The sequence below is a fragment of the Dasypus novemcinctus genome, chromosome 30 (assembly GCF_030445035.2).
Source record: "Dasypus novemcinctus isolate mDasNov1 chromosome 30, mDasNov1.1.hap2, whole genome shotgun sequence".
NCBI lineage: Eukaryota > Metazoa > Chordata > Mammalia > Cingulata > Dasypodidae > Dasypus > Dasypus novemcinctus.
Window position 1 is genome coordinate 46,058,661 of NC_080702.1, and position 6,000 is coordinate 46,064,660.

The window sequence follows — 6,000 nt, forward strand, 5'->3', positions numbered from 1 at the left end:
TTACCTCTTATAATCCACCAAAATAATGTAGCCAGTGCGTAACTGAGTATATTTCAAACATAGGAGCAATGATTCATTCCTCCACTGCAAAGAGCTGAGTTTCCAATAGAAGCAAATTCTAGATAGAAAGTGTTGAATAAGGAGGTCTTGGGCTTCACCTCCTAGTTTCTTTCCCAAATGCCACTCTTCTGATTTCTCTTCACTTCCAGATCACCCTTCTCAGAAGAATTAGAAGCACCCACATATTAATAACTCTAAAATACATCATCCTAGTGTGGTTCTTTGTGTTTCATCTCCTGGAGTTTCCAGAGTGAAGATATTTTGTATTTATTCATTATCCAAGGAGGAAACCACCAGGGCAACAAAAAATCACTAGAAGGAATCACCGAAGTTCTGTTTTGCTATGGGAAGAAAATACCACGGGAGGGAATGTGTCACTGGTAGTAACTGCAGAAATTTAAAAAAGTGTCAGATGTAGGACTTCCATTTCCATTGCAGCTAAATTTCTTCTAGTTCAACTACATCGAAATTTTAAATTTTCATTATTGTACATTTCAGTTTTAGAAGTTCTATTTATTTCATTATTGAAATAGGTTTTTGCCATTTTATATATTTGCAATACTCTTTAATTTTCTACAGCTTATTAAAAAGTGTTATTTCATATTCTGTGCCTGCATAATTTCAAACTCTGAAAGAGTTAAAGGCTTTTTTCCACTATCTGCTTCTCTTCAGGCTCTTAGTCATGGTAACTTGTTTTCTTAGTGTTTATCCATTTTTTAAATTGTGTTCTCTTAATTTGTTGCATCCATTCCTGAATGAATTCTTGGAGTTCTTGGTGGAAAAGAGTGAATTTACATTTGAAATTATTTTTTTCTTAGGAAGTCAGAACCATATAATGTTAAGTTTTCTACCTACAGCTTTTAAGGCTATAAAGGCGCTGTGATTTCAAAGTGCACACTGATTCATCATCCAGAGGGCTTTCCCACCATGTAGTACCAGTGTCATTGCAAGCGGTTATCTTGATATCCATAATGGATTAGTGTGTATAACATTGTTACCCTTTTAAATGATGCTATTATTCCAAGGATATCACTTTTACACAGGAGTCTCTTACCAGAGTTTCAACTTATGAGAATTTTGAACTTCATTTTCACATGAAACCTAGTCACTAATAAAGATTTGAAGTTCTTCAGTGAGGACCATCTGCCAAATTGACAGCTGTCATTTGAACTCTACTACCCATCATTGTCCATTTTATTATTTATTTTGTGGCTAAATTGATTTCTTTTGTTAGGCAAGTTTAGGGATGAATTTAAAAGATCCAGGGATACTTATAGGTGTGAAGACTCATATTTTAAAACATCACAAATCAGTAGCCTACTTACAGATTTGCTGGAACTAAAAATGAAGGGTCAACTGAAACTAAATATAGCAGAAGGATGGAAATATTAAACATTTATATGGAAAGAAATGAAATAGGGAAAAACAATTGAGAGAATCAATGAAATTCATACTTTGAAAAATTCAATAAAATAGCCAAGGTTTATTTAGATTGAGAAAGAAAAAAAATGAATGGAAGGAAATCACTAAAATCCAAAATTAAATAGGGGACCTTGCTAGAAATTGCTGTTAGTAAAGAGATTACTAATGAATACTATGGTAAATTGTCTGCCAATATCTAGATAACCTGGAAGAAATGGACCAATTCTTAGAAACACACAATTTACCTAATTTAACTGAAAAGAAATAGATCTCAACCAAAGGCTAACAAGTAAAGAGACTCAATTGGTCATCAAAAAAATTCCCAAAAAGGAAAAGATGAGATGTGGGGGCATTTTTGGGACTTGGAGTTGTCCTGGGTGATGCTGCATGGACAGTTACCAGACATTGTATGTCCTCCCATGGCCCACTGGGTGGAATGTGGGAGAGTGTGGGCTATGGTATGGACCATTGACCATGAGGTGCAGTGGTGCTCTGAGATGTAATCACAAAACGCAATGAATGTCTCATGATGATGGAGGAGATTTTTGCTATGGGGGGAGGAGTGGGGTGAGCGGGGTGGGAGGTATATGGGGACCTCATATTTTTTGAATGTAATATTTAAACAATAAATAAAGACAAAAAAAAAAAAAAACCTCCCACAAAATACAAGTGTAGGATCAGACAGTTTCTGTAATGGAATTTGGACTATTCAAAGAAGATATAATTATACTACTCAAAATCTTCTAAGTTACAGTCAGGTTATCTCTTCAAAAACTCACTCTATAATACCAAAATTATTTTGATACCAAAGCTACCTAAAGAAATAAGGAAAGAAAACCAAGGTCTAATTCCTTAAAAATATATAAATCCTGCAGCTGTAGGCTCTCTTGGCTCCCTGGTCTGGTGGCTGACATTCTTCACCTCCCTGTTAGCTGGCCAGGGTAAGTCAAATAAAACAGGGTAGGAGATGAAAGTATGTTCACGTTGAGTGCCTGGCTATCACATGGACAGTCCAGAGATTCAGGTCCCCTGAATATACACCAACCCTAGTAACAACCACAGGTCTGGTAAAAGTAACACGAGAGGCTTGAGTACAAAGATGATATCTGAGTCCAACTCCATCACACTAAAGAACACAAACTCCAAAGTAGGGCCAACTGGCATGGCACTGAACTCCATCTGCCATGACCATAAAATCTGTGGGTCTCTGTCGCCCTCAGAAGAAATAATAACCTTGGCTTGTATCTACTTAGGCTGTCTCTGAGACCCTGCTGTGTTGTTTGTAAGCACAACCCCTCTGATGATCTCCCAACTCTTTTTTGGAGACTCATAGCCTTAAAAACTCATATGTCCTATCCATTTTCCCCTTTTATTCAAGGTCAAAGGGCAGTTTTTAACACATGTTCCTACATGTAAGCTGAGATATTCTGCTGGTCTGAGCTGTTCCTTTTATTCAAGGTCTTTTTCTATTTACATCATCAGCTGGTGGTTGGTAGTAATCACTTGGCGCCAGGGAGGATCATTCCTGGAAGTCATATACCATGCTGGGGGAAAGGTAATGCATTTACCTGCTGAGTTTGGCTTAGAGAGTGGCCAAGAATGCCTATGCCTGCAGGCAGAATTGCCTCCATCATCCATGTGGATCTAAGCCCCCTCTTGATATAGAGTTGGAGTGAACATAACCATTCCAGGGTCCACAGAATGGAGGAATAGAGTATGGATTAGAGTGGACTAACTGATATTCTACTATGGAACTATCGTGATTAGTAATGGAAGAAAATGTAGCATTGATATGGAGAAAGAGGCCACAGTAGCTGCTGAGGGTAGGTAGAGGGAAGAAGAGATATGATGTGGGGGCATTTTCAGGACTTGGACTTGTCCTGGGTGATACTGCAGGGTCAGTTGCTGGACTTTGTATGTCTTGCCATGGCCCACTGGTGGACTGGGGGAAAGTGTAAAGTATAATGTAAACCATTATCCACAGGTTCAACAGTGCTCAAAAATGTATTCACCAAATACAGTGAATGTCCCATGGTGATGAAAGAGGTTGTTTATATGGGAGGAGTGGGATGAGGGAGGAGGTGCAGGATACATGGGGACCTCATATTAATGTAAGATTAAAAAATAAAGAAAAATATATAGATACAATATCACTGAACAAAAACCGTGTCATCAAATATGACTGAAGTAATCATGACCTAGTGAGATTTATCTCAGTATGCAAGTGTGTTCAACATAAGAAAATCAATGTACTACACCACATTAATACAACAAAGAGAAAAAATCACATGGAAATTTCAATTCATGCAGAAAATATGAATGACAAATTCCAATACTGTTTCATGAAAAAAACACTCAGAAAAGTTAGAATAGAGTGTAATTTCCTCCACATGGTAAATATCATAGATGTAAAAACACAGGTAAGTTTATCCTCAATGCTATAGGAATGAAAACCATCCTCTTATGTTCTGGAATAAGACAAGGATGGCTTCTTTCTCTATTGCTATTCTGTCATGTATTTGAAGTTAGGAAATTAATTAGTCCATAAAACTAAATAAATGCATCCAAATTAGAAAGAAAGGATGAAAACAGTTTTTAGTAATGCTATGTTCCTCTATAGAGAACAAGAGAAAGCATCCACAAGAAAATTCTATAGCTCATAAGTTAATACAACCAAATGAGAAATATGAGATTTTATTTTTTGAGGTATGGAGAACCAAAAATTGAACCCAGACCTCCTATGTGGGAAGCCAGTGCTCAACCACCGAGCAACATCAGATTCCCTGTCTTGTTTTTTATTTTTCTTTTATTTGCTTGATTGTTTTCAGGAGGCACTGGGAACTGAACCCAGGTTCTCCCACGTGGGAGGCAGGTGTTCAATCACTTGAGCCACATCCACTCCAATTATGAAATTAATATGCAAAGATTTGTTGTATTTTATACACCTCCAAAAATGTTAAGTATGTATTTTAAAAATGCATACACCATAGCATCTAAAAGAACAAAACACCTAGGAATAATTTTATCTAAATAGGTGAAATACTTGCACAATGAAAACCTGAAAATACTGTAGCAAGAAATTAGAGAAGATGTAAGGAAATGGTAAGACATCCTCTGTTTTGGATAGGAAAGTTTCCTATTATTAAGATGCCAGTACTACCCAAAAATTCATAGCTTCATCATTATTCCTATCAAATTCCCAGGAGACTTTTTAAGCAGAAAGGCCAATCTTCATTCAGAAAAAATTGTAGTACACCAGGACTGAGTATACATCGTCAGCATGATCTTATTATTTCTTTTCTTTCCTTTTTTTTTTTGGCTTCCTTAGAGTGGGAGATATTTGAGAGCAAGCACAATATCTTAACCTTTCTTCATGCCTAGAACATAGTTTAGTGCTTACCTTATAGTGTTCTGAATAAATATTTGTTGAATGACCAAGAAAACAAACAGTTGTGTGAGTTGAACAGAAATTGCTAACTATGGGGGAGAAAACAAAAGCAATGAGACAGGAGGAAATTATGCTTAGAGATGACAGCTTCATGAATGAAAACCAACACCAGAAGAGACAGATTAGATACAGTAGATATTTTTGCGTGTCCAGGATCTCTCTCCTGAACCAGCAATAGAGAAACCATTTAGGGGAATCTTGCAATACTAGAGCTCCCTAAAGTGAAGTGACCCCCTCAAATGTTATGAGCTGTGTATTGTGGTTAACAGCAATACTGTAATGTTCAGGCATCTATAAAGACACATTGTGCTGATAGTGGAAGAGTATGTAAGAAGTGTGCCAAATACATTCTCAGAACGATGGTTGGTGGTAATAATTTGATGATATTCTCTCATAATCTGTAACAAATTTTCCACCATTGTATAGCGTGTTGGTCAGGGGGCCTTGTTTGGGAACTCTTCACATGGGCATTATTGTTTTCTATGTCCACAACTTCGGTAATAAAAGTATATTTTAAAAAAATAATATAGGACATTCTGATATACCTCATGCCCTCCCACTGTTCCACTCTCCCATGTTAATAATAGTTTACATGTGCATGGTATGATATGTTGGGGGAAAACCACACCAAACGTAAGGTACACACTATCATTAGTACTTAGATTGAGAAAATATTCTTTCATAAATTGTAATAAATGTTTCACAATTATAAAATGTGTAGGTGGTGGGTTGATGTATGAGAATTCTGGGTGATGTTTTGCAGGTTTTTTTTTTTTAAGATTTATTTATTTATTTATTTCTCTCCCCTCCCCCCCATCCCGGTTGTCTGTTCTCAGCGTCTGTTTGCTGCGTCTTGTTTCTTTGTCCACTTCTGTTGTTGTCAGCGGCAGGGGAATCTGTGTCTCTTTTTGTTGAGTCATCTTGTTGTTGTTGTGTCAGCTCTCCATGTGGGTGGAGCCATTCTTAGGCAGGCTGCACTTCCTTTCGCTCTGGGCAGCTCTCCTTACAGGGTACACTCCTTGCAGGTGGGGCTCCCCTACGTGGGGGGACACCTCTGTGTGGCACGGCAC